At 48.8% G+C, this 24,663-nt stretch overlaps 45 non-coding genes across 45 annotated transcripts; all 45 read right to left on the reverse strand.

Annotated features, from left to right (window-relative positions):
* Positions 1-644: 644 nt before the first annotated feature.
* Positions 645-726, reverse strand: Trnas-cga (transfer RNA serine (anticodon CGA)). Its single transcript has one exon. It is a non-coding gene; the product is annotated as a tRNA-Ser (tRNA).
* A 138-nt stretch (positions 727-864) lies between these two features.
* On the reverse strand, positions 865-937 carry Trnak-uuu (transfer RNA lysine (anticodon UUU)). Its single transcript has one exon. It is a non-coding gene; the product is annotated as a tRNA-Lys (tRNA).
* A 539-nt stretch (positions 938-1,476) lies between these two features.
* Trnaf-gaa (transfer RNA phenylalanine (anticodon GAA)) lies at positions 1,477-1,549 on the reverse strand. Its single transcript has one exon. It is a non-coding gene; the product is annotated as a tRNA-Phe (tRNA).
* A 613-nt stretch (positions 1,550-2,162) lies between these two features.
* Positions 2,163-2,244, reverse strand: Trnas-uga (transfer RNA serine (anticodon UGA)). The gene has a single exon. It is a non-coding gene; the product is annotated as a tRNA-Ser (tRNA).
* A 573-nt stretch (positions 2,245-2,817) lies between these two features.
* On the reverse strand, positions 2,818-2,899 carry Trnas-cga (transfer RNA serine (anticodon CGA)). The gene has a single exon. It is a non-coding gene; the product is annotated as a tRNA-Ser (tRNA).
* Positions 2,900-3,037: 138 nt separating this feature from the next.
* Trnak-uuu (transfer RNA lysine (anticodon UUU)) lies at positions 3,038-3,110 on the reverse strand. The gene has a single exon. It is a non-coding gene; the product is annotated as a tRNA-Lys (tRNA).
* A 539-nt stretch (positions 3,111-3,649) lies between these two features.
* On the reverse strand, positions 3,650-3,722 carry Trnaf-gaa (transfer RNA phenylalanine (anticodon GAA)). Its single transcript has one exon. It is a non-coding gene; the product is annotated as a tRNA-Phe (tRNA).
* A 613-nt stretch (positions 3,723-4,335) lies between these two features.
* On the reverse strand, positions 4,336-4,417 carry Trnas-uga (transfer RNA serine (anticodon UGA)). Its single transcript has one exon. It is a non-coding gene; the product is annotated as a tRNA-Ser (tRNA).
* Positions 4,418-4,989: 572 nt separating this feature from the next.
* Positions 4,990-5,071, reverse strand: Trnas-cga (transfer RNA serine (anticodon CGA)). Its single transcript has one exon. It is a non-coding gene; the product is annotated as a tRNA-Ser (tRNA).
* Positions 5,072-5,209: 138 nt separating this feature from the next.
* On the reverse strand, positions 5,210-5,282 carry Trnak-uuu (transfer RNA lysine (anticodon UUU)). The gene has a single exon. It is a non-coding gene; the product is annotated as a tRNA-Lys (tRNA).
* Positions 5,283-5,821: 539 nt separating this feature from the next.
* On the reverse strand, positions 5,822-5,894 carry Trnaf-gaa (transfer RNA phenylalanine (anticodon GAA)). Its single transcript has one exon. It is a non-coding gene; the product is annotated as a tRNA-Phe (tRNA).
* A 613-nt stretch (positions 5,895-6,507) lies between these two features.
* Trnas-uga (transfer RNA serine (anticodon UGA)) lies at positions 6,508-6,589 on the reverse strand. The gene has a single exon. It is a non-coding gene; the product is annotated as a tRNA-Ser (tRNA).
* Positions 6,590-7,161: 572 nt separating this feature from the next.
* Positions 7,162-7,243, reverse strand: Trnas-cga (transfer RNA serine (anticodon CGA)). The gene has a single exon. It is a non-coding gene; the product is annotated as a tRNA-Ser (tRNA).
* Positions 7,244-7,381: 138 nt separating this feature from the next.
* On the reverse strand, positions 7,382-7,454 carry Trnak-uuu (transfer RNA lysine (anticodon UUU)). Its single transcript has one exon. It is a non-coding gene; the product is annotated as a tRNA-Lys (tRNA).
* A 539-nt stretch (positions 7,455-7,993) lies between these two features.
* Trnaf-gaa (transfer RNA phenylalanine (anticodon GAA)) lies at positions 7,994-8,066 on the reverse strand. The gene has a single exon. It is a non-coding gene; the product is annotated as a tRNA-Phe (tRNA).
* Positions 8,067-8,679: 613 nt separating this feature from the next.
* On the reverse strand, positions 8,680-8,761 carry Trnas-uga (transfer RNA serine (anticodon UGA)). The gene has a single exon. It is a non-coding gene; the product is annotated as a tRNA-Ser (tRNA).
* A 572-nt stretch (positions 8,762-9,333) lies between these two features.
* Trnas-cga (transfer RNA serine (anticodon CGA)) lies at positions 9,334-9,415 on the reverse strand. Its single transcript has one exon. It is a non-coding gene; the product is annotated as a tRNA-Ser (tRNA).
* Positions 9,416-9,553: 138 nt separating this feature from the next.
* Positions 9,554-9,626, reverse strand: Trnak-uuu (transfer RNA lysine (anticodon UUU)). The gene has a single exon. It is a non-coding gene; the product is annotated as a tRNA-Lys (tRNA).
* A 539-nt stretch (positions 9,627-10,165) lies between these two features.
* Positions 10,166-10,238, reverse strand: Trnaf-gaa (transfer RNA phenylalanine (anticodon GAA)). Its single transcript has one exon. It is a non-coding gene; the product is annotated as a tRNA-Phe (tRNA).
* A 613-nt stretch (positions 10,239-10,851) lies between these two features.
* Trnas-uga (transfer RNA serine (anticodon UGA)) lies at positions 10,852-10,933 on the reverse strand. Its single transcript has one exon. It is a non-coding gene; the product is annotated as a tRNA-Ser (tRNA).
* A 572-nt stretch (positions 10,934-11,505) lies between these two features.
* Trnas-cga (transfer RNA serine (anticodon CGA)) lies at positions 11,506-11,587 on the reverse strand. Its single transcript has one exon. It is a non-coding gene; the product is annotated as a tRNA-Ser (tRNA).
* Positions 11,588-11,725: 138 nt separating this feature from the next.
* On the reverse strand, positions 11,726-11,798 carry Trnak-uuu (transfer RNA lysine (anticodon UUU)). Its single transcript has one exon. It is a non-coding gene; the product is annotated as a tRNA-Lys (tRNA).
* Positions 11,799-12,337: 539 nt separating this feature from the next.
* On the reverse strand, positions 12,338-12,410 carry Trnaf-gaa (transfer RNA phenylalanine (anticodon GAA)). Its single transcript has one exon. It is a non-coding gene; the product is annotated as a tRNA-Phe (tRNA).
* Positions 12,411-13,023: 613 nt separating this feature from the next.
* Positions 13,024-13,105, reverse strand: Trnas-uga (transfer RNA serine (anticodon UGA)). Its single transcript has one exon. It is a non-coding gene; the product is annotated as a tRNA-Ser (tRNA).
* Positions 13,106-13,677: 572 nt separating this feature from the next.
* Positions 13,678-13,759, reverse strand: Trnas-cga (transfer RNA serine (anticodon CGA)). The gene has a single exon. It is a non-coding gene; the product is annotated as a tRNA-Ser (tRNA).
* Positions 13,760-13,897: 138 nt separating this feature from the next.
* On the reverse strand, positions 13,898-13,970 carry Trnak-uuu (transfer RNA lysine (anticodon UUU)). Its single transcript has one exon. It is a non-coding gene; the product is annotated as a tRNA-Lys (tRNA).
* Positions 13,971-14,509: 539 nt separating this feature from the next.
* On the reverse strand, positions 14,510-14,582 carry Trnaf-gaa (transfer RNA phenylalanine (anticodon GAA)). Its single transcript has one exon. It is a non-coding gene; the product is annotated as a tRNA-Phe (tRNA).
* Positions 14,583-15,195: 613 nt separating this feature from the next.
* Trnas-uga (transfer RNA serine (anticodon UGA)) lies at positions 15,196-15,277 on the reverse strand. Its single transcript has one exon. It is a non-coding gene; the product is annotated as a tRNA-Ser (tRNA).
* Positions 15,278-15,849: 572 nt separating this feature from the next.
* Positions 15,850-15,931, reverse strand: Trnas-cga (transfer RNA serine (anticodon CGA)). The gene has a single exon. It is a non-coding gene; the product is annotated as a tRNA-Ser (tRNA).
* A 138-nt stretch (positions 15,932-16,069) lies between these two features.
* Trnak-uuu (transfer RNA lysine (anticodon UUU)) lies at positions 16,070-16,142 on the reverse strand. Its single transcript has one exon. It is a non-coding gene; the product is annotated as a tRNA-Lys (tRNA).
* Positions 16,143-16,681: 539 nt separating this feature from the next.
* On the reverse strand, positions 16,682-16,754 carry Trnaf-gaa (transfer RNA phenylalanine (anticodon GAA)). Its single transcript has one exon. It is a non-coding gene; the product is annotated as a tRNA-Phe (tRNA).
* A 613-nt stretch (positions 16,755-17,367) lies between these two features.
* Trnas-uga (transfer RNA serine (anticodon UGA)) lies at positions 17,368-17,449 on the reverse strand. The gene has a single exon. It is a non-coding gene; the product is annotated as a tRNA-Ser (tRNA).
* A 572-nt stretch (positions 17,450-18,021) lies between these two features.
* On the reverse strand, positions 18,022-18,103 carry Trnas-cga (transfer RNA serine (anticodon CGA)). The gene has a single exon. It is a non-coding gene; the product is annotated as a tRNA-Ser (tRNA).
* Positions 18,104-18,241: 138 nt separating this feature from the next.
* Trnak-uuu (transfer RNA lysine (anticodon UUU)) lies at positions 18,242-18,314 on the reverse strand. The gene has a single exon. It is a non-coding gene; the product is annotated as a tRNA-Lys (tRNA).
* Positions 18,315-18,853: 539 nt separating this feature from the next.
* On the reverse strand, positions 18,854-18,926 carry Trnaf-gaa (transfer RNA phenylalanine (anticodon GAA)). Its single transcript has one exon. It is a non-coding gene; the product is annotated as a tRNA-Phe (tRNA).
* A 611-nt stretch (positions 18,927-19,537) lies between these two features.
* Trnas-uga (transfer RNA serine (anticodon UGA)) lies at positions 19,538-19,619 on the reverse strand. The gene has a single exon. It is a non-coding gene; the product is annotated as a tRNA-Ser (tRNA).
* A 572-nt stretch (positions 19,620-20,191) lies between these two features.
* On the reverse strand, positions 20,192-20,273 carry Trnas-cga (transfer RNA serine (anticodon CGA)). Its single transcript has one exon. It is a non-coding gene; the product is annotated as a tRNA-Ser (tRNA).
* A 138-nt stretch (positions 20,274-20,411) lies between these two features.
* Positions 20,412-20,484, reverse strand: Trnak-uuu (transfer RNA lysine (anticodon UUU)). The gene has a single exon. It is a non-coding gene; the product is annotated as a tRNA-Lys (tRNA).
* A 539-nt stretch (positions 20,485-21,023) lies between these two features.
* On the reverse strand, positions 21,024-21,096 carry Trnaf-gaa (transfer RNA phenylalanine (anticodon GAA)). The gene has a single exon. It is a non-coding gene; the product is annotated as a tRNA-Phe (tRNA).
* Positions 21,097-21,709: 613 nt separating this feature from the next.
* Positions 21,710-21,791, reverse strand: Trnas-uga (transfer RNA serine (anticodon UGA)). The gene has a single exon. It is a non-coding gene; the product is annotated as a tRNA-Ser (tRNA).
* Positions 21,792-22,363: 572 nt separating this feature from the next.
* On the reverse strand, positions 22,364-22,445 carry Trnas-cga (transfer RNA serine (anticodon CGA)). The gene has a single exon. It is a non-coding gene; the product is annotated as a tRNA-Ser (tRNA).
* Positions 22,446-22,583: 138 nt separating this feature from the next.
* Trnak-uuu (transfer RNA lysine (anticodon UUU)) lies at positions 22,584-22,656 on the reverse strand. The gene has a single exon. It is a non-coding gene; the product is annotated as a tRNA-Lys (tRNA).
* Positions 22,657-23,195: 539 nt separating this feature from the next.
* Positions 23,196-23,268, reverse strand: Trnaf-gaa (transfer RNA phenylalanine (anticodon GAA)). Its single transcript has one exon. It is a non-coding gene; the product is annotated as a tRNA-Phe (tRNA).
* Positions 23,269-23,879: 611 nt separating this feature from the next.
* Positions 23,880-23,961, reverse strand: Trnas-uga (transfer RNA serine (anticodon UGA)). Its single transcript has one exon. It is a non-coding gene; the product is annotated as a tRNA-Ser (tRNA).
* Positions 23,962-24,533: 572 nt separating this feature from the next.
* Positions 24,534-24,615, reverse strand: Trnas-cga (transfer RNA serine (anticodon CGA)). The gene has a single exon. It is a non-coding gene; the product is annotated as a tRNA-Ser (tRNA).
* Positions 24,616-24,663: the final 48 nt, after the last annotated feature.

A 24,663-nucleotide genomic window follows, 5' to 3' on the forward strand; every position in this document is an offset into this window, starting at 1 on the left:
AGGACTCGAACCTACGCTCCCAGAGGGAATCTGATTTCAAGTCAGACGCCTTAACCACTCGGCCACGACTGCCGGTGGCGGAAGCGACTCCCGACAAGTGAAGCCGCCATCTTTAGAAGCAATCTGATGGCAGAAAACGGCGTGGCCTCACTCTTTGCTGTAGGGTTTCCATTAGCCGTTACGAAAGTGTACTAATTTCCCACTGACTTATGGCTCCAATGGCGACTTCACCGACTTCCCACTGACGCACCGCTGACGCTAGTTTTCTGTCGTCTTAAAACGATGGACATACCTCCAAGCAGCTGCGAGATCTTAAGAAAAGAAAAAAAAAACGCTGCACCACTGCTTTTGCCGCACTCGAATGATTGAAATTGCGATTCATAAAAAGAAAATGAAATGTCCGCTCTGTCCAACACTTTCGAGCACATCTGTGTACTCACCATCTCAGCGACGGCTTTCTGCAGTCCCAGCGTCAGTGCGAGGTGAACCGAAAGGCACAGTAAGTAGCTGTCGTCGCGAAAACTCAGTATTCTTAAAACGGAAATTTTCGTCTTGTTGAGAATGGCATCACTGGTTGCACCCGCATTCGCCCACGCATGTCACATGTGTGCGAAAACGTTTGCTCCTCTTTACGCAAAATCGCACGCAGCCGGTAGGATTCGAACCTACGCTCCCAGAGGGAATCTGATTTCGAGTCAGACGCCTTAACCACTCGGCCACGACTGCCGTTAGCGCGGTGTTCTCTCGACACATGCAACTGCTACCGTTTAAAACACTGTGGTGTCAGAAAACGGCGTAGCTGCATTATTTTCCGTAGCGTTTCCACCGCTACCAGACGAATCGCTACCAAAGTATTAAAATTTCCGCCCGGACAGGGACTTGAACCCTGGACCCTTAGGTTAAAAGCCTAATGCTCTACCGACTGAGCTATCCGGGCTCACACAAGGCTGCAAAACCTCCCACGATGCACAACTATACATTGACTCATGTCCTTTACTGTTGTTCAATCGCTGCATGGGGCCGTTACTAATAAAACGTCGCCCAAATGCTGTCTACAAACTTATCGCGCTAAGCCCGTAACACACTATCGAAGACTGCTGACACACGATGCAACAACAAATTGTACCAGTTGTTACGTCTCATACGTTGGAGCAGAGAATTTACGTGTTTTGTCGACACTCACTGGGCAATTGGAAAATTCACAAGCATTTCGAATGCAATGTTTCCCACGCTTTCGCTCATTTCACGGTTCCGTTGAAGATGTTCTTCACCACCTGACACAGAAAAGGGAATGCAGTCGGTAGGATATTTTTAATTCTTTTGCTTCTAAGGGAGTTAGTTGTCTAGTAAGTTCCTCTTATGGCATGCAATAGACAACCAGAACAGCTACAGGAGAGGGTCAGTTTTGTTGTCAGCGGTAGTTGCATTATCACAAACGCAGAGTAATTCCATTGGCGTCGCATGAAAACGAATACCTGCCGAAACCCGGGATCGAACCAGGGACCTTTAGATCTTCAGTCTAACGCTCTCCCAACTGAGCTATTTCGGCTGACGTCGAAGGTTGCCATTTGCATGTGTTCGTTAATTTGTGCCTCGTTGCCAATTTCACAGTCACCTTCGTCTGATAAGACATAGGGACGCTGAAGGGCGAGCAGCCGATGCAGTGAAGTTCCACACACATTTCTTCAGCTTCCGTCATCGTAACAAGCAAACATGTCGACTCGATTCGTGTGATATTGAATTCGCTGACTTGACGTGACGCCACGCTGACGCTAGAAAACACGTGCTATATCGATGCCAGGGGCAACTCGTGTGCAGAGAACGAGACACAAGAAGGAGTGAGCCTCTCCACCATATGAGAGGCAGTATCTAGCAGATACACACGGTAAAACATTCGACTTGCGTTAGCTCATAAATTGCTACACGTCATCGTCTGCAAGCTAAAATGGACACATCTGCACTGCCCAGTGAGGCGACACTTGTACTAACACCTGGTGGACGGCTGTGAGACTAGGAGATGAGCTGCGGCTTCTGGGGGCGACTGTAACGCTGCGCCCTCGATCAAATAACACTGCACATTGCTGGTGACCCACGTGTTTAGTAGTGACGCAACTGCTAGGTGCATCCTAGCAACGTCCGCCTTTTGAGAGCGAGAAAATTTTCGCAGTCGGCAGGACTCGAACCTACGCTCCCAGAGGGAATCTGATTTCAAGTCAGACGCCTTAACCACTCGGCCACGACTGCCGGTGGCGGAAGCGACTCCCGACAAGTGAAGCCGCCATCTTTAGAAGCAATCTGATGGCAGAAAACGGCGTGGCCTCACTCTTTGCTGTAGGGTTTCCATTAGCCGTTACGAAAGTGTACTAATTTCCCACTGACTTATGGCTCCAATGGCGACTTCACCGACTTCCCACTGACGCACCGCTGACGCTAGTTTTCTGTCGTCTTAAAACGATGGACATACCTCCAAGCAGCTGCGAGATCTTAAGAAAAGAAAAAAAAAAACGCTGCACCACTGCTTTTGCCGCACTCGAATGATTGAAATTGCGATTCATAAAAAGAAAATGAAATGTCCGCTCTGTCCAACACTTTCGAGCACATCTGTGTACTCACCATCTCAGCGACGGCTTTCTGCAGTCCCAGCGTCAGTGCGAGGTGAACCGAAAGGCACAGTAAGTAGCTGTCGTCGCGAAAACTCAGTATTCTTAAAACGGAAATTTTCGTCTTGTTGAGAATGGCATCACTGGTTGCACCCGCATTCGCCCACGCATGTCACATGTGTGCGAAAACGTTTGCTCCTCTTTACGCAAAATCGCACGCAGCCGGTAGGATTCGAACCTACGCTCCCAGAGGGAATCTGATTTCGAGTCAGACGCCTTAACCACTCGGCCACGACTGCCGTTAGCGCGGTGTTCTCTCGACACATGCAACTGCTACCGTTTAAAACACTGTGGTGTCAGAAAACGGCGTAGCTGCATTATTTTCCGTAGCGTTTCCACCGCTACCAGACGAATCGCTACCAAAGTATTAAAATTTCCGCCCGGACAGGGACTTGAACCCTGGACCCTTAGGTTAAAAGCCTAATGCTCTACCGACTGAGCTATCCGGGCTCACACAAGGCTGCAAAACCTCCCACGATGCACAACTATACATTGACTCATGTCCTTTACTGTTGTTCAATCGCTGCATGGGGCCGTTACTAATAAAACGTCGCCCAAATGCTGTCTACAAACTTATCGCGCTAAGCCCGTAACACACTATCGAAGACTGCTGACACACGATGCAACAACAAATTGTACCAGTTGTTACGTCTCATACGTTGGAGCAGAGAATTTACGTGTTTTGTCGACACTCACTGGGCAATTGGAAAATTCACAAGCATTTCGAATGCAATGTTTCCCACGCTTTCGCTCATTTCACGGTTCCGTTGAAGATGTTCTTCACCACCTGACACAGAAAAGGGAATGCAGTCGGTAGGATATTTTTAATTCTTTTGCTTCTAAGGGAGTTAGTTGTCTAGTAAGTTCCTCTTATGGCATGCAATAGACAACCAGAACAGCTACAGGAGAGGGTCAGTTTTGTTGTCAGCGGTAGTTGCATTATCACAAACGCAGAGTAATTCCATTGGCGTCGCATGAAAACGAATACCTGCCGAAACCCGGGATCGAACCAGGGACCTTTAGATCTTCAGTCTAACGCTCTCCCAACTGAGCTATTTCGGCTGACGTCGAAGGTTGCCATTTGCATGTGTTCGTTAATTTGTGCCTCGTTGCCAATTTCACAGTCACCTTCGTCTGATAAGACATAGGGACGCTGAAGGGCGAGCAGCCGATGCAGTGAAGTTCCACACACATTTCTTCAGCTTCCGTCATCGTAACAAGCAAACATGTCGACTCGATTCGTGTGATATTGAATTCGCTGACTTGACGTGACGCCACGCTGACGCTAGAAAACACGTGCTATATCGATGCCAGGGGCAACTCGTGTGCAGAGAACGAGACACAAGAAGGAGTGAGCCTCTCCACCATATGAGAGGCAGTATCTAGCAGATACACACGGTAAAACATTCGACTTGCGTTAGCTCATAAATTGCTACACGTCATCGTCTGCAAGCTAAAATGGACACATCTGCACTGCCCAGTGAGGCGACACTTGTACTAACACCTGGTGGACGGCTGTGAGACTAGGAGATGAGCTGCGGCTTCTGGGGGCGACTGTAACGCTGCGCCCTCGATCAAATAACACTGCACATTGCTGGTGACCCACGTGTTTAGTAGTGACGCAACTGCTAGGTGCATCCTAGCAACGTCCGCCTTTTGAGAGCGAGAAAATTTTCGCAGTCGGCAGGACTCGAACCTACGCTCCCAGAGGGAATCTGATTTCAAGTCAGACGCCTTAACCACTCGGCCACGACTGCCGGTGGCGGAAGCGACTCCCGACAAGTGAAGCCGCCATCTTTAGAAGCAATCTGATGGCAGAAAACGGCGTGGCCTCACTCTTTGCTGTAGGGTTTCCATTAGCCGTTACGAAAGTGTACTAATTTCCCACTGACTTATGGCTCCAATGGCGACTTCACCGACTTCCCACTGACGCACCGCTGACGCTAGTTTTCTGTCGTCTTAAAACGATGGACATACCTCCAAGCAGCTGCGAGATCTTAAGAAAAGAAAAAAAAAACGCTGCACCACTGCTTTTGCCGCACTCGAATGATTGAAATTGCGATTCATAAAAAGAAAATGAAATGTCCGCTCTGTCCAACACTTTCGAGCACATCTGTGTACTCACCATCTCAGCGACGGCTTTCTGCAGTCCCAGCGTCAGTGCGAGGTGAACCGAAAGGCACAGTAAGTAGCTGTCGTCGCGAAAACTCAGTATTCTTAAAACGGAAATTTTCGTCTTGTTGAGAATGGCATCACTGGTTGCACCCGCATTCGCCCACGCATGTCACATGTGTGCGAAAACGTTTGCTCCTCTTTACGCAAAATCGCACGCAGCCGGTAGGATTCGAACCTACGCTCCCAGAGGGAATCTGATTTCGAGTCAGACGCCTTAACCACTCGGCCACGACTGCCGTTAGCGCGGTGTTCTCTCGACACATGCAACTGCTACCGTTTAAAACACTGTGGTGTCAGAAAACGGCGTAGCTGCATTATTTTCCGTAGCGTTTCCACCGCTACCAGACGAATCGCTACCAAAGTATTAAAATTTCCGCCCGGACAGGGACTTGAACCCTGGACCCTTAGGTTAAAAGCCTAATGCTCTACCGACTGAGCTATCCGGGCTCACACAAGGCTGCAAAACCTCCCACGATGCACAACTATACATTGACTCATGTCCTTTACTGTTGTTCAATCGCTGCATGGGGCCGTTACTAATAAAACGTCGCCCAAATGCTGTCTACAAACTTATCGCGCTAAGCCCGTAACACACTATCGAAGACTGCTGACACACGATGCAACAACAAATTGTACCAGTTGTTACGTCTCATACGTTGGAGCAGAGAATTTACGTGTTTTGTCGACACTCACTGGGCAATTGGAAAATTCACAAGCATTTCGAATGCAATGTTTCCCACGCTTTCGCTCATTTCACGGTTCCGTTGAAGATGTTCTTCACCACCTGACACAGAAAAGGGAATGCAGTCGGTAGGATATTTTTAATTCTTTTGCTTCTAAGGGAGTTAGTTGTCTAGTAAGTTCCTCTTATGGCATGCAATAGACAACCAGAACAGCTACAGGAGAGGGTCAGTTTTGTTGTCAGCGGTAGTTGCATTATCACAAACGCAGAGTAATTCCATTGGCGTCGCATGAAAACGAATACCTGCCGAAACCCAGGATCGAACCAGGGACCTTTAGATCTTCAGTCTAACGCTCTCCCAACTGAGCTATTTCGGCTGACGTCGAAGGTTGCCATTTGCATGTGTTCGTTAATTTGTGCCTCGTTGCCAATTTCACAGTCACCTTCGTCTGATAAGACATAGGGACGCTGAAGGGCGAGCAGCCGATGCAGTGAAGTTCCACACACATTTCTTCAGCTTCCGTCATCGTAACAAGCAAACATGTCGACTCGATTCGTGTGATATTGAATTCGCTGACTTGACGTGACGCCACGCTGACGCTAGAAAACACGTGCTATATCGATGCCAGGGGCAACTCGTGTGCAGAGAACGAGACACAAGAAGGAGTGAGCCTCTCCACCATATGAGAGGCAGTATCTAGCAGATACACACGGTAAAACATTCGACTTGCGTTAGCTCATAAATTGCTACACGTCATCGTCTGCAAGCTAAAATGGACACATCTGCACTGCCCAGTGAGGCGACACTTGTACTAACACCTGGTGGACGGCTGTGAGACTAGGAGATGAGCTGCGGCTTCTGGGGGCGACTGTAACGCTGCGCCCTCGATCAAATAACACTGCACATTGCTGGTGACCCACGTGTTTAGTAGTGACGCAACTGCTAGGTGCATCCTAGCAACGTCCGCCTTTTGAGAGCGAGAAAATTTTCGCAGTCGGCAGGACTCGAACCTACGCTCCCAGAGGGAATCTGATTTCAAGTCAGACGCCTTAACCACTCGGCCACGACTGCCGGTGGCGGAAGCGACTCCCGACAAGTGAAGCCGCCATCTTTAGAAGCAATCTGATGGCAGAAAACGGCGTGGCCTCACTCTTTGCTGTAGGGTTTCCATTAGCCGTTACGAAAGTGTACTAATTTCCCACTGACTTATGGCTCCAATGGCGACTTCACCGACTTCCCACTGACGCACCGCTGACGCTAGTTTTCTGTCGTCTTAAAACGATGGACATACCTCCAAGCAGCTGCGAGATCTTAAGAAAAGAAAAAAAAAACGCTGCACCACTGCTTTTGCCGCACTCGAATGATTGAAATTGCGATTCATAAAAAGAAAATGAAATGTCCGCTCTGTCCAACACTTTCGAGCACATCTGTGTACTCACCATCTCAGCGACGGCTTTCTGCAGTCCCAGCGTCAGTGCGAGGTGAACCGAAAGGCACAGTAAGTAGCTGTCGTCGCGAAAACTCAGTATTCTTAAAACGGAAATTTTCGTCTTGTTGAGAATGGCATCACTGGTTGCACCCGCATTCGCCCACGCATGTCACATGTGTGCGAAAACGTTTGCTCCTCTTTACGCAAAATCGCACGCAGCCGGTAGGATTCGAACCTACGCTCCCAGAGGGAATCTGATTTCGAGTCAGACGCCTTAACCACTCGGCCACGACTGCCGTTAGCGCGGTGTTCTCTCGACACATGCAACTGCTACCGTTTAAAACACTGTGGTGTCAGAAAACGGCGTAGCTGCATTATTTTCCGTAGCGTTTCCACCGCTACCAGACGAATCGCTACCAAAGTATTAAAATTTCCGCCCGGACAGGGACTTGAACCCTGGACCCTTAGGTTAAAAGCCTAATGCTCTACCGACTGAGCTATCCGGGCTCACACAAGGCTGCAAAACCTCCCACGATGCACAACTATACATTGACTCATGTCCTTTACTGTTGTTCAATCGCTGCATGGGGCCGTTACTAATAAAACGTCGCCCAAATGCTGTCTACAAACTTATCGCGCTAAGCCCGTAACACACTATCGAAGACTGCTGACACACGATGCAACAACAAATTGTACCAGTTGTTACGTCTCATACGTTGGAGCAGAGAATTTACGTGTTTTGTCGACACTCACTGGGCAATTGGAAAATTCACAAGCATTTCGAATGCAATGTTTCCCACGCTTTCGCTCATTTCACGGTTCCGTTGAAGATGTTCTTCACCACCTGACACAGAAAAGGGAATGCAGTCGGTAGGATATTTTTAATTCTTTTGCTTCTAAGGGAGTTAGTTGTCTAGTAAGTTCCTCTTATGGCATGCAATAGACAACCAGAACAGCTACAGGAGAGGGTCAGTTTTGTTGTCAGCGGTAGTTGCATTATCACAAACGCAGAGTAATTCCATTGGCGTCGCATGAAAACGAATACCTGCCGAAACCCGGGATCGAACCAGGGACCTTTAGATCTTCAGTCTAACGCTCTCCCAACTGAGCTATTTCGGCTGACGTCGAAGGTTGCCATTTGCATGTGTTCGTTAATTTGTGCCTCGTTGCCAATTTCACAGTCACCTTCGTCTGATAAGACATAGGGACGCTGAAGGGCGAGCAGCCGATGCAGTGAAGTTCCACACACATTTCTTCAGCTTCCGTCATCGTAACAAGCAAACATGTCGACTCGATTCGTGTGATATTGAATTCGCTGACTTGACGTGACGCCACGCTGACGCTAGAAAACACGTGCTATATCGATGCCAGGGGCAACTCGTGTGCAGAGAACGAGACACAAGAAGGAGTGAGCCTCTCCACCATATGAGAGGCAGTATCTAGCAGATACACACGGTAAAACATTCGACTTGCGTTAGCTCATAAATTGCTACACGTCATCGTCTGCAAGCTAAAATGGACACATCTGCACTGCCCAGTGAGGCGACACTTGTACTAACACCTGGTGGACGGCTGTGAGACTAGGAGATGAGCTGCGGCTTCTGGGGGCGACTGTAACGCTGCGCCCTCGATCAAATAACACTGCACATTGCTGGTGACCCACGTGTTTAGTAGTGACGCAACTGCTAGGTGCATCCTAGCAACGTCCGCCTTTTGAGAGCGAGAAAATTTTCGCAGTCGGCAGGACTCGAACCTACGCTCCCAGAGGGAATCTGATTTCAAGTCAGACGCCTTAACCACTCGGCCACGACTGCCGGTGGCGGAAGCGACTCCCGACAAGTGAAGCCGCCATCTTTAGAAGCAATCTGATGGCAGAAAACGGCGTGGCCTCACTCTTTGCTGTAGGGTTTCCATTAGCCGTTACGAAAGTGTACTAATTTCCCACTGACTTATGGCTCCAATGGCGACTTCACCGACTTCCCACTGACGCACCGCTGACGCTAGTTTTCTGTCGTCTTAAAACGATGGACATACCTCCAAGCAGCTGCGAGATCTTAAGAAAAGAAAAAAAAAACGCTGCACCACTGCTTTTGCCGCACTCGAATGATTGAAATTGCGATTCATAAAAAGAAAATGAAATGTCCGCTCTGTCCAACACTTTCGAGCACATCTGTGTACTCACCATCTCAGCGACGGCTTTCTGCAGTCCCAGCGTCAGTGCGAGGTGAACCGAAAGGCACAGTAAGTAGCTGTCGTCGCGAAAACTCAGTATTCTTAAAACGGAAATTTTCGTCTTGTTGAGAATGGCATCACTGGTTGCACCCGCATTCGCCCACGCATGTCACATGTGTGCGAAAACGTTTGCTCCTCTTTACGCAAAATCGCACGCAGCCGGTAGGATTCGAACCTACGCTCCCAGAGGGAATCTGATTTCGAGTCAGACGCCTTAACCACTCGGCCACGACTGCCGTTAGCGCGGTGTTCTCTCGACACATGCAACTGCTACCGTTTAAAACACTGTGGTGTCAGAAAACGGCGTAGCTGCATTATTTTCCGTAGCGTTTCCACCGCTACCAGACGAATCGCTACCAAAGTATTAAAATTTCCGCCCGGACAGGGACTTGAACCCTGGACCCTTAGGTTAAAAGCCTAATGCTCTACCGACTGAGCTATCCGGGCTCACACAAGGCTGCAAAACCTCCCACGATGCACAACTATACATTGACTCATGTCCTTTACTGTTGTTCAATCGCTGCATGGGGCCGTTACTAATAAAACGTCGCCCAAATGCTGTCTACAAACTTATCGCGCTAAGCCCGTAACACACTATCGAAGACTGCTGACACACGATGCAACAACAAATTGTACCAGTTGTTACGTCTCATACGTTGGAGCAGAGAATTTACGTGTTTTGTCGACACTCACTGGGCAATTGGAAAATTCACAAGCATTTCGAATGCAATGTTTCCCACGCTTTCGCTCATTTCACGGTTCCGTTGAAGATGTTCTTCACCACCTGACACAGAAAAGGGAATGCAGTCGGTAGGATATTTTTAATTCTTTTGCTTCTAAGGGAGTTAGTTGTCTAGTAAGTTCCTCTTATGGCATGCAATAGACAACCAGAACAGCTACAGGAGAGGGTCAGTTTTGTTGTCAGCGGTAGTTGCATTATCACAAACGCAGAGTAATTCCATTGGCGTCGCATGAAAACGAATACCTGCCGAAACCCAGGATCGAACCAGGGACCTTTAGATCTTCAGTCTAACGCTCTCCCAACTGAGCTATTTCGGCTGACGTCGAAGGTTGCCATTTGCATGTGTTCGTTAATTTGTGCCTCGTTGCCAATTTCACAGTCACCTTCGTCTGATAAGACATAGGGACGCTGAAGGGCGAGCAGCCGATGCAGTGAAGTTCCACACACATTTCTTCAGCTTCCGTCATCGTAACAAGCAAACATGTCGACTCGATTCGTGTGATATTGAATTCGCTGACTTGACGTGACGCCACGCTGACGCTAGAAAACACGTGCTATATCGATGCCAGGGGCAACTCGTGTGCAGAGAACGAGACACAAGAAGGAGTGAGCCTCTCCACCATATGAGAGGCAGTATCTAGCAGATACACACGGTAAAACATTCGACTTGCGTTAGCTCATAAATTGCTACACGTCATCGTCTGCAAGCTAAAATGGACACATCTGCACTGCCCAGTGAGGCGACACTTGTACTAACACCTGGTGGACGGCTGTGAGACTAGGAGATGAGCTGCGGCTTCTGGGGGCGACTGTAACGCTGCGCCCTCGATCAAATAACACTGCACATTGCTGGTGACCCACGTGTTTAGTAGTGACGCAACTGCTAGGTGCATCCTAGCAACGTCCGCCTTTTGAGAGCGAGAAAATTTTCGCAGTCGGCAGGACTCGAACCTACGCTCCCAGAGGGAATCTGATTTCAAGTCAGACGCCTTAACCACTCGGCCACGACTGCCGGTGGCGGAAGCGACTCCCGACAAGTGAAGCCGCCATCTTTAGAAGCAATCTGATGGCAGAAAACGGCGTGGCCTCACTCTTTGCTGTAGGGTTTCCATTAGCCGTTACGAAAGTGTACTAATTTCCCACTGACTTATGGCTCCAATGGCGACTTCACCGACTTCCCACTGACGCACCGCTGACGCTAGTTTTCTGTCGTCTTAAAACGATGGACATACCTCCAAGCAGCTGCGAGATCTTAAGAAAAGAAAAAAAAAACGCTGCACCACTGCTTTTGCCGCACTCGAATGATTGAAATTGCGATTCATAAAAAGAAAATGAAATGTCCGCTCTGTCCAACACTTTCGAGCACATCTGTGTACTCACCATCTCAGCGACGGCTTTCTGCAGTCCCAGCGTCAGTGCGAGGTGAACCGAAAGGCACAGTAAGTAGCTGTCGTCGCGAAAACTCAGTATTCTTAAAACGGAAATTTTCGTCTTGTTGAGAATGGCATCACTGGTTGCACCCGCATTCGCCCACGCATGTCACATGTGTGCGAAAACGTTTGCTCCTCTTTACGCAAAATCGCACGCAGCCGGTAGGATTCGAACCTACGCTCCCAGAGGGAATCTGATTTCGAGTCAGACGCCTTAACCACTCGGCCACGACTGCCGTTAGCGCGGTGTTCTCTCGACACATGCAACTGCTACCGTTTAAAACACTGTGGTGTCAGAAAACGGCGTAGCTGCATTATTTTCCGTAGCGTTTCCACCGCTACCAGACGAATCGCTACCAAAGTATTAAAATTTCCGCCCGGACAGGGACTTGAACCCTGGACCCTTAGGTTAAAAGCCTAATGCTCTACCGACTGAGCTATCCGGGCTCACACAAGGCTGCAAAACCTCCCACGATGCACAACTATACATTGACTCATGTCCTTTACTGTTGTTCAATCGCTGCATGGGGCCGTTACTAATAAAACGTCGCCCAAATGCTGTCTACAAACTTATCGCGCTAAGCCCGTAACACACTATCGAAGACTGCTGACACACGATGCAACAACAAATTGTACCAGTTGTTACGTCTCATACGTTGGAGCAGAGAATTTACGTGTTTTGTCGACACTCACTGGGCAATTGGAAAATTCACAAGCATTTCGAATGCAATGTTTCCCACGCTTTCGCTCATTTCACGGTTCCGTTGAAGATGTTCTTCACCACCTGACACAGAAAAGGGAATGCAGTCGGTAGGATATTTTTAATTCTTTTGCTTCTAAGGGAGTTAGTTGTCTAGTAAGTTCCTCTTATGGCATGCAATAGACAACCAGAACAGCTACAGGAGAGGGTCAGTTTTGTTGTCAGCGGTAGTTGCATTATCACAAACGCAGAGTAATTCCATTGGCGTCGCATGAAAACGAATACCTGCCGAAACCCAGGATCGAACCAGGGACCTTTAGATCTTCAGTCTAACGCTCTCCCAACTGAGCTATTTCGGCTGACGTCGAAGGTTGCCATTTGCATGTGTTCGTTAATTTGTGCCTCGTTGCCAATTTCACAGTCACCTTCGTCTGATAAGACATAGGGACGCTGAAGGGCGAGCAGCCGATGCAGTGAAGTTCCACACACATTTCTTCAGCTTCCGTCATCGTAACAAGCAAACATGTCGACTCGATTCGTGTGATATTGAATTCGCTGACTTGACGTGACGCCACGCTGACGCTAGAAAACACGTGCTATATCGATGCCAGGGGCAACTCGTGTGCAGAGAACGAGACACAAGAAGGAGTGAGCCTCTCCACCATATGAGAGGCAGTATCTAGCAGATACACACGGTAAAACATTCGACTTGCGTTAGCTCATAAATTGCTACACGTCATCGTCTGCAAGCTAAAATGGACACATCTGCACTGCCCAGTGAGGCGACACTTGTACTAACACCTGGTGGACGGCTGTGAGACTAGGAGATGAGCTGCGGCTTCTGGGGGCGACTGTAACGCTGCGCCCTCGATCAAATAACACTGCACATTGCTGGTGACCCACGTGTTTAGTAGTGACGCAACTGCTAGGTGCATCCTAGCAACGTCCGCCTTTTGAGAGCGAGAAAATTTTCGCAGTCGGCAGGACTCGAACCTACGCTCCCAGAGGGAATCTGATTTCAAGTCAGACGCCTTAACCACTCGGCCACGACTGCCGGTGGTGGAAGCGACTCCCGACAAGTGAAGCCGCCATCTTTAGAAGCAATCTGATGGCAGAAAACGGCGTGGCCTCACTCTTTGCTGTAGGGTTTCCATTAGCCGTTACGAAAGTGTACTAATTTCCCACTGACTTATGGCTCCAATGGCGACTTCACCGACTTCCCACTGACGCACCGCTGACGCTAGTTTTCTGTCGTCTTAAAACGATGGACATACCTCCAAGCAGCTGCGAGATCTTAAGAAAAGAAAAAAAAAACGCTGCACCACTGCTTTTGCCGCACTCGAATGATTGAAATTGCGATTCATAAAAAGAAAATGAAATGTCCGCTCTGTCCAACACTTTCGAGCACATCTGTGTACTCACCATCTCAGCGACGGCTTTCTGCAGTCCCAGCGTCAGTGCGAGGTGAACCGAAAGGCACAGTAAGTAGCTGTCGTCGCGAAAACTCAGTATTCTTAAAACGGAAATTTTCGTCTTGTTGAGAATGGCATCACTGGTTGCACCCGCATTCGCCCACGCATGTCACATGTGTGCGAAAACGTTTGCTCCTCTTTACGCAAAATCGCACGCAGCCGGTAGGATTCGAACCTACGCTCCCAGAGGGAATCTGATTTCGAGTCAGACGCCTTAACCACTCGGCCACGACTGCCGTTAGCGCGGTGTTCTCTCGACACATGCAACTGCTACCGTTTAAAACACTGTGGTGTCAGAAAACGGCGTAGCTGCATTATTTTCCGTAGCGTTTCCACCGCTACCAGACGAATCGCTACCAAAGTATTAAAATTTCCGCCCGGACAGGGACTTGAACCCTGGACCCTTAGGTTAAAAGCCTAATGCTCTACCGACTGAGCTATCCGGGCTCACACAAGGCTGCAAAACCTCCCACGATGCACAACTATACATTGACTCATGTCCTTTACTGTTGTTCAATCGCTGCATGGGGCCGTTACTAATAAAACGTCGCCCAAATGCTGTCTACAAACTTATCGCGCTAAGCCCGTAACACACTATCGAAGACTGCTGACACACGATGCAACAACAAATTGTACCAGTTGTTACGTCTCATACGTTGGAGCAGAGAATTTACGTGTTTTGTCGACACTCACTGGGCAATTGGAAAATTCACAAGCATTTCGAATGCAATGTTTCCCACGCTTTCGCTCATTTCACGGTTCCGTTGAAGATGTTCTTCACCACCTGACACAGAAAAGGGAATGCAGTCGGTAGGATATTTTTAATTCTTTTGCTTCTAAGGGAGTTAGTTGTCTAGTAAGTTCCTCTTATGGCATGCAATAGACAACCAGAACAGCTACAGGAGAGGGTCAGTTTTGTTGTCAGCGGTAGTTGCATTATCACAAACGCAGAGTAATTCCATTGGCGTCGCATGAAAACGAATACCTGCCGAAACCCAGGATCGAACCAGGGACCTTTAGATCTTCAGTCTAACGCTCTCCCAACTGAGCTATTTCGGCTGACGTCGAAGGTTGCCATTTGCATGTGTTCGTTAATTTGTGCCTCGTTGCCAATTTCACAGTCACCTTCGTCTGATAAGACATAGGGACGCTGAAGGGCGAGCAGCCGATGCAGTGAAGTTCCACACACATTTCTTCAGCTTCCGTCATCGTAACAAGCAAACATGTCGACTCGATTCGTGTGATATTGAATTCGCTGACTTGACGTGACGCCACGCTGACGCTAGAAAACACGTGCTATATCGATGCCAGGGGCAACTCGTGTGCAGAGAACGAGACACAAGAAGGAGTGAGCCTCTCCACCATATGAGAGGCAGTATCTAGCAGATACACACGGTAAAACATTCGACTTGCGTTAGCTCATAAATTGCTACACGTCATCGTCTGCAAGCTAAAATGGACACATCTGCACTGCCCAGTGAGGCGACACTTGTACTAACACCTGGTGGACGGCTGTGAGACTAGGAGATGAGCTGCGGCTTCTGGGGGCGACTGTAACGCTGCGCCCTCGATCAAATAACACTGCACATTGCTGGTGACCCACGTGTTTAGTAGTGACGCAACTGCTAGGTGCATCCTAGCAACGTCCGCCTTTTGAGAGCGAGAAAATTTTCGCAGTCGGCAGGACTCGAACCTACGCTCCCAGAGGGAATCTGATTTCAAGTCAGACGCCTTAACCACTCGGCCACGACTGCCGGTGGCGGAAGCGACTCCCGACAAGTGAAGCCGCCATCTTTAGAAGCAATCTGATGGCAGAAAACGGCGTGGCCTCACTCTTTGCTGTAGGGTTTCCATTAGCCGTTACGAAAGTGTACTAATTTCCCACTGACTTATGGCTCCAATGGCGACTTCACCGACTTCCCACTGACGCACCGCTGACGCTAGTTTTCTGTCGTCTTAAAACGATGGACATACCTCCAAGCAGCTGCGAGATCTTAAGAAAAGAAAAAAAAAACGCTGCACCACTGCTTTTGCCGCACTCGAATGATTGAAATTGCGATTCATAAAAAGAAAATGAAATGTCCGCTCTGTCCAACACTTTCGAGCACATCTGTGTACTCACCATCTCAGCGACGGCTTTCTGCAGTCCCAGCGTCAGTGCGAGGTGAACCGAAAGGCACAGTAAGTAGCTGTCGTCGCGAAAACTCAGTATTCTTAAAACGGAAATTTTCGTCTTGTTGAGAATGGCATCACTGGTTGCACCCGCATTCGCCCACGCATGTCACATGTGTGCGAAAACGTTTGCTCCTCTTTACGCAAAATCGCACGCAGCCGGTAGGATTCGAACCTACGCTCCCAGAGGGAATCTGATTTCGAGTCAGACGCCTTAACCACTCGGCCACGACTGCCGTTAGCGCGGTGTTCTCTCGACACATGCAACTGCTACCGTTTAAAACACTGTGGTGTCAGAAAACGGCGTAGCTGCATTATTTTCCGTAGCGTTTCCACCGCTACCAGACGAATCGCTACCAAAGTATTAAAATTTCCGCCCGGACAGGGACTTGAACCCTGGACCCTTAGGTTAAAAGCCTAATGCTCTACCGACTGAGCTATCCGGGCTCACACAAGGCTGCAAAACCTCCCACGATGCACAACTATACATTGACTCATGTCCTTTACTGTTGTTCAATCGCTGCATGGGGCCGTTACTAATAAAACGTCGCCCAAATGCTGTCTACAAACTTATCGCGCTAAGCCCGTAACACACTATCGAAGACTGCTGACACACGATGCAACAACAAATTGTACCAGTTGTTACGTCTCATACGTTGGAGCAGAGAATTTACGTGTTTTGTCGACACTCACTGGGCAATTGGAAAATTCACAAGCATTTCGAATGCAATGTTTCCCACGCTTTCGCTCATTTCACGGTTCCGTTGAAGATGTTCTTCACCACCTGACACAGAAAAGGGAATGCAGTCGGTAGGATATTTTTAATTCTTTTGCTTCTAAGGGAGTTAGTTGTCTAGTAAGTTCCTCTTATGGCATGCAATAGACAACCAGAACAGCTACAGGAGAGGGTCAGTTTTGTTGTCAGCGGTAGTTGCATTATCACAAACGCAGAGTAATTCCATTGGCGTCGCATGAAAACGAATACCTGCCGAAACCCGGGATCGAACCAGGGACCTTTAGATCTTCAGTCTAACGCTCTCCCAACTGAGCTATTTCGGCTGACGTCGAAGGTTGCCATTTGCATGTGTTCGTTAATTTGTGCCTCGTTGCCAATTTCACAGTCACCTTCGTCTGATAAGACATAGGGACGCTGAAGGGCGAGCAGCCGATGCAGTGAAGTTCCACACACATTTCTTCAGCTTCCGTCATCGTAACAAGCAAACATGTCGACTCGATTCGTGTGATATTGAATTCGCTGACTTGACGTGACGCCACGCTGACGCTAGAAAACACGTGCTATATCGATGCCAGGGGCAACTCGTGTGCAGAGAACGAGACACAAGAAGGAGTGAGCCTCTCCACCATATGAGAGGCAGTATCTAGCAGATACACACGGTAAAACATTCGACTTGCGTTAGCTCATAAATTGCTACACGTCATCGTCTGCAAGCTAAAATGGACACATCTGCACTGCCCAGTGAGGCGACACTTGTACTAACACCTGGTGGACGGCTGTGAGACTAGGAGATGAGCTGCGGCTTCTGGGGGCGACTGTAACGCTGCGCCCTCGATCAAATAACACTGCACATTGCTGGTGACCCACGTGTTTAGTAGTGACGCAACTGCTAGGTGCATCCTAGCAACGTCCGCCTTTTGAGAGCGAGAAAATTTTCGCAGTCGGCAGGACTCGAACCTACGCTCCCAGAGGGAATCTGATTTCAAGTCAGACGCCTTAACCACTCGGCCACGACTGCCGGTGGCGGAAGCGACTCCCGACAAGTGAAGCCGCCATCTTTAGAAGCAATCTGATGGCAGAAAACGGCGTGGCCTCACTCTTTGCTGTAGGGTTTCCATTAGCCGTTACGAAAGTGTACTAATTTCCCACTGACTTATGGCTCCAATGGCGACTTCACCGACTTCCCACTGACGCACCGCTGACGCTAGTTTTCTGTCGTCTTAAAACGATGGACATACCTCCAAGCAGCTGCGAGATCTTAAGAAAAGAAAAAAAAAACGCTGCACCACTGCTTTTGCCGCACTCGAATGATTGAAATTGCGATTCATAAAAAGAAAATGAAATGTCCGCTCTGTCCAACACTTTCGAGCACATCTGTGTACTCACCATCTCAGCGACGGCTTTCTGCAGTCCCAGCGTCAGTGCGAGGTGAACCGAAAGGCACAGTAAGTAGCTGTCGTCGCGAAAACTCAGTATTCTTAAAACGGAAATTTTCGTCTTGTTGAGAATGGCATCACTGGTTGCACCCGCATTCGCCCACGCATGTCACATGTGTGCGAAAACGTTTGCTCCTCTTTACGCAAAATCGCACGCAGCCGGTAGGATTCGAACCTACGCTCCCAGAGGGAATCTGATTTCGAGTCAGACGCCTTAACCACTCGGCCACGACTGCCGTTAGCGCGGTGTTCTCTCGACACATGCAACTGCTACCGTTTAAAACACTGTGGTGTCAGAAAACGGCGTAGCTGCATTATTTTCCGTAGCGTTTCCACCGCTACCAGACGAATCGCTACCAAAGTATTAAAATTTCCGCCCGGACAGGGACTTGAACCCTGGACCCTTAGGTTAAAAGCCTAATGCTCTACCGACTGAGCTATCCGGGCTCACACAAGGCTGCAAAACCTCCCACGATGCACAACTATACATTGACTCATGTCCTTTACTGTTGTTCAATCGCTGCATGGGGCCGTTACTAATAAAACGTCGCCCAAATGCTGTCTACAAACTTATCGCGCTAAGCCCGTAACACACTATCGAAGACTGCTGACACACGATGCAACAACAAATTGTACCAGTTGTTACGTCTCATACGTTGGAGCAGAGAATTTACGTGTTTTGTCGACACTCACTGGGCAATTGGAAAATTCACAAGCATTTCGAATGCAATGTTTCCCACGCTTTCGCTCATTTCACGGTTCCGTTGAAGATGTTCTTCACCACCTGACACAGAAAAGGGAATGCAGTCGGTAGGATATTTTTAATTCTTTTGCTTCTAAGGGAGTTAGTTGTCTAGTAAGTTCCTCTTATGGCATGCAATAGACAACCAGAACAGCTACAGGAGAGGGTCAGTTTTGTTGTCAGCGGTAGTTGCATTATCACAAACGCAGAGTAATTCCATTGGCGTCGCATGAAAACGAATACCTGCCGAAACCCGGGATCGAACCAGGGACCTTTAGATCTTCAGTCTAACGCTCTCCCAACTGAGCTATTTCGGCTGACGTCGAAGGTTGCCATTTGCATGTGTTCGTTAATTTGTGCCTCGTTGCCAATTTCACAGTCACCTTCGTCTGATAAGACATAGGGACGCTGAAGGGCGAGCAGCCGATGCAGTGAAGTTCCACACACATTTCTTCAGCTTCCGTCATCGTAACAAGCAAACATGTCGACTCGATTCGTGTGATATTGAATTCGCTGACTTGACGTGACGCCACGCTGACGCTAGAAAACACGTGCTATATCGATGCCAGGGGCAACTCGTGTGCAGAGAACGAGACACAAGAAGGAGTGAGCCTCTCCACCATATGAGAGGCAGTATCTAGCAGATACACACGGTAAAACATTCGACTTGCGTTAGCTCATAAATTGCTACACGTCATCGTCTGCAAGCTAAAATGGACACATCTGCACTGCCCAGTGAGGCGACACTTGTACTAACACCTGGTGGACGGCTGTGAGACTAGGAGATGAGCTGCGGCTTCTGGGGGCGACTGTAACGCTGCGCCCTCGATCAAATAACACTGCACATTGCTGGTGACCCACGTGTTTAGTAGTGACGCAACTGCTAGGATGCAGCTCAACGGCCGCCTTTTGAGAGCGAGAAAATTTTCGCAGTCGGCAGGACTCGAACCTACGCTCCCAGAGGGAATCTGATTTCAAGTCAGACGCCTTAACCACTCGGCCACGACTGCCGGTGGCGGAAGCGACTCCCGACAAGTGAAGCCGCCATCTTTAGAAGCAATCTGATGGCAGAAAACGGCGTGGCCTCACTCTTTGCTGTAGGGTTTCCATTAGCCGTTACGAAAGTGTACTAATTTCCCACTGACTTATGGCTCCAATGGCGACTTCACCGACTTCCCACTGACGCACCGCTGACGCTAGTTTTCTGTCGTCTTAAAACGATGGACATACCTCCAAGCAGCTGCGAGATCTTAAGAAAAGAAAAAAAAAACGCTGCACCACTGCTTTTGCCGCACTCGAATGATTGAAATTGCGATTCATAAAAAGAAAATGAAATGTCCGCTCTGTCCAACACTTTCGAGCACATCTGTGTACTCACCATCTCAGCGACGGCTTTCTGCAGTCCCAGCGTCAGTGCGAGGTGAACCGAAAGGCACAGTAAGTAGCTGTCGTCGCGAAAACTCAGTATTCTTAAAACGGAAATTTTCGTCTTGTTGAGAATGGCATCACTGGTTGCACCCGCATTCGCCCACGCATGTCACATGTGTGCGAAAACGTTTGCTCCTCTTTACGCAAAATCGCACGCAGCCGGTAGGATTCGAACCTACGCTCCCAGAGGGAATCTGATTTCGAGTCAGACGCCTTAACCACTCGGCCACGACTGCCGTTAGCGCGGTGTTCTCTCGACACATGCAACTGCTACCGTTTAAAACACTGTGGTGTCAGAAAACGGCGTAGCTGCATTATTTTCCGTAGCGTTTCCACCGCTACCAGACGAATCGCTACCAAAGTATTAAAATTTCCGCCCGGACAGGGACTTGAACCCTGGACCCTTAGGTTAAAAGCCTAATGCTCTACCGACTGAGCTATCCGGGCTCACACAAGGCTGCAAAACCTCCCACGATGCACAACTATACATTGACTCATGTCCTTTACTGTTGTTCAATCGCTGCATGGGGCCGTTACTAATAAAACGTCGCCCAAATGCTGTCTACAAACTTATCGCGCTAAGCCCGTAACACACTATCGAAGACTGCTGACACACGATGCAACAACAAATTGTACCAGTTGTTACGTCTCATACGTTGGAGCAGAGAATTTACGTGTTTTGTCGACACTCACTGGGCAATTGGAAAATTCACAAGCATTTCGAATGCAATGTTTCCCACGCTTTCGCTCATTTCACGGTTCCGTTGAAGATGTTCTTCACCACCTGACACAGAAAAGGGAATGCAGTCGGTAGGATATTTTTAATTCTTTTGCTTCTAAGGGAGTTAGTTGTCTAGTAAGTTCCTCTTATGGCATGCAATAGACAACCAGAACAGCTACAGGAGAGGGTCAGTTTTGTTGTCAGCGGTAGTTGCATTATCACAAACGCAGAGTAATTCCATTGGCGTCGCATGAAAACGAATACCTGCCGAAACCCGGGATCGAACCAGGGACCTTTAGATCTTCAGTCTAACGCTCTCCCAACTGAGCTATTTCGGCTGACGTCGAAGGTTGCCATTTGCATGTGTTCGTTAATTTGTGCCTCGTTGCCAATTTCACAGTCACCTTCGTCTGATAAGACATAGGGACGCTGAAGGGCGAGCAGCCGATGCAGTGAAGTTCCACACACATTTCTTCAGCTTCCGTCATCGTAACAAGCAAACATGTCGACTCGATTCGTGTGATATTGAATTCGCTGACTTGACGTGACGCCACGCTGACGCTAGAAAACACGTGCTATATCGATGCCAGGGGCAACTCGTGTGCAGAGAACGAGACACAAGAAGGAGTGAGCCTCTCCACCATATGAGAGGCAGTATCTAGCAGATACACACGGTAAAACATTCGACTTGCGTTAGCTCATAAATTGCTACACGTCATCGTCTGCAAGCTAAAATGGACACATCTGCACTGCCCAGTGAGGCGACACTTGTACTAACACCTGGTGGACGGCTGTGAGACTAGGAGATGAGCTGCGGCTTCTGGGGGCGACTGTAACGCTGCGCCCTCGATCAAATAACACTGCACATTGCTGGTGACCCACGTGTTTAGTAGTGACGCAACTGCTAGGTGCATCCTAGCAACGTCCGCCTTTTGAGAGCGAGAAAATTTTCGCAGTCGGCAGGACTCGAACCTACGCTCCCAGAGGGAATCTGATTTCAAGTCAGACGCCTTAACCACTCGGCCACGACTGCCGGTGGCGGAAGCGACTCCCGACAAGTGAAGCCGCCATCTTTAGAAGCAATCTGATGGCAGAAAACGGCGTGGCCTCACTCTTTGCTGTAGGGTTTCCATTAGCCGTTACGAAAGTGTACTAATTTCCCACTGACTTATGGCTCCAATGGCGACTTCACCGACTTCCCACTGACGCACCGCTGACGCTAGTTTTCTGTCGTCTTAAAACGATGGACATACCTCCAAGCAGCTGCGAGATCTTAAGAAAAGAAAAAAAAAACGCTGCACCACTGCTTTTGCCGCACTCGAATGATTGAAATTGCGATTCATAAAAAGAAAATGAAATGTCCGCTCTGTCCAACACTTTCGAGCACATCTGTGTACTCACCATCTCAGCGACGGCTTTCTGCAGTCCCAGCGTCAGTGCGAGGTGAACCGAAAGGCACAGTAAGTAGCTGTCGTCGCGAAAACTCAGTATTCTTAAAACGGAAATTTTCGTCTTGTTGAGAATGGCATCACTGGTTGCACCCGCATTCGCCCACGCATGTCACATGTGTGCGAAAACGTTTGCTCCTCTTTACGCAAAATCGCACGCAGCCGGTAGGATTCGAACCTACGCTCCCAGAGGGAATCTGATTTCGAGTCAGACGCCTTAACCACTCGGCCACGACTGCCGTTAGCGCGGTGTTCTCTCGACACATGCAACTGCTACCGTTTAAAACACTGTGGTGTCAGAAAACGGCGTAGCTGCATTATTTTCCGTAGCGTTTCCACCGCTACCAGACGAATCGCTACCAAAGTATTAAAATTTCCGCCCGGACAGGGACTTGAACCCTGGACCCTTAGGTTAAAAGCCTAATGCTCTACCGACTGAGCTATCCGGGCTCACACAAGGCTGCAAAACCTCCCACGATGCACAACTATACATTGACTCATGTCCTTTACTGTTGTTCAATCGCTGCATGGGGCCGTTACTAATAAAACGTCGCCCAAATGCTGTCTACAAACTTATCGCGCTAAGCCCGTAACACACTATCGAAGACTGCTGACACACGATGCAACAACAAATTGTACCAGTTGTTACGTCTCATACGTTGGAGCAGAGAATTTACGTGTTTTGTCGACACTCACTGGGCAATTGGAAAATTCACAAGCATTTCGAATGCAATGTTTCCCACGCTTTCGCTCATTTCACGGTTCCGTTGAAGATGTTCTTCACCACCTGACACAGAAAAGGGAATGCAGTCGGTAGGATATTTTTAATTCTTTTGCTTCTAAGGGAGTTAGTTGTCTAGTAAGTTCCTCTTATGGCATGCAATAGACAACCAGAACAGCTACAGGAGAGGGTCAGTTTTGTTGTCAGCGGTAGTTGCATTATCACAAACGCAGAGTAATTCCATTGGCGTCGCATGAAAACGAATACCTGCCGAAACCCGGGATCGAACCAGGGACCTTTAGATCTTCAGTCTAACGCTCTCCCAACTGAGCTATTTCGGCTGACGTCGAAGGTTGCCATTTGCATGTGTTCGTTAATTTGTGCCTCGTTGCCAATTTCACAGTCACCTTCGTCTGATAAGACATAGGGACGCTGAAGGGCGAGCAGCCGATGCAGTGAAGTTCCACACACATTTCTTCAGCTTCCGTCATCGTAACAAGCAAACATGTCGACTCGATTCGTGTGATATTGAATTCGCTGACTTGACGTGACGCCACGCTGACGCTAGAAAACACGTGCTATATCGATGCCAGGGGCAACTCGTGTGCAGAGAACGAGACACAAGAAGGAGTGAGCCTCTCCACCATATGAGAGGCAGTATCTAGCAGATACACACGGTAAAACATTCGACTTGCGTTAGCTCATAAATTGCTACACGTCATCGTCTGCAAGCTAAAATGGACACATCTGCACTGCCCAGTGAGGCGACACTTGTACTAACACCTGGTGGACGGCTGTGAGACTAGGAGATGAGCTGCGGCTTCTGGGGGCGACTGTAACGCTGCGCCCTCGATCAAATAACACTGCACATTGCTGGTGACCCACGTGTTTAGTAGTGACGCAACTGCTAGGATGCAGCTCAACGTCCGCCTTTTGAGAGCGAGAAAATTTTCGCAGTCGGCAGGACTCGAACCTACGCTCCCAGAGGGAATCTGATTTCAAGTCAGACGCCTTAACCACTCGGCCACGACTGCCGGTGGCGGAAGCGACTCCCGACAAGTGAAGCCGCCATCTTTAGAAGCAATCTGATGGCAGAAAACGGCGTGGCCTCACTCTTTGCTGTAGGGTTTCCATTAGCCGTTACGAAAGTGTACTAATTTCCCACTGACTTATGGCTCCAATGGCGACTTCACCGACTTCCCACTGACGCACCGCTGACGCTAGTTTTCTGTCGTCTTAAAACGATGGACATACCTCCAAGCAGCTGCGAGATCTTAAGAAAAGAAAAAAAAAACGCTGCACCACTGCTTTTGCCGCACTCGAATGATTGAAATTGCGATTCATAAAAAGAAAATGAAATGTCCGCTCTGTCCAACACTTTCGAGCACATCTGTGTACTCACCATCTCAGCGACGGCTTTCTGCAGTCCCAGCGTCAGTGCGAGGTGAACCGAAAGGCACAGTAAGTAGCTGTCGTCGCGAAAACTCAGTATTCTTAAAACGGAAATTTTCGTCTTGTTGAGAATGGCATCACTGGTTGCACCCGCATTCGCCCACGCATGTCACATGTGTGCGAAAACGTTTGCTCCTCTTTACGCAAAATCGCACGCAGCCGGTAGGATTCGAACCTACGCTCCCAGAGGGAATCTGATTTCGAGTCAGACGCCTTAACCACTCGGCCACGACTGCCGTTAGCGCGGTGTTCTCTCGACACATGCAACTGCTACCGTTTAAAAC

Source organism: Schistocerca cancellata, unplaced genomic scaffold (genome assembly GCF_023864275.1).
Source record: "Schistocerca cancellata isolate TAMUIC-IGC-003103 unplaced genomic scaffold, iqSchCanc2.1 HiC_scaffold_164, whole genome shotgun sequence".
NCBI lineage: Eukaryota > Metazoa > Arthropoda > Insecta > Orthoptera > Acrididae > Schistocerca > Schistocerca cancellata.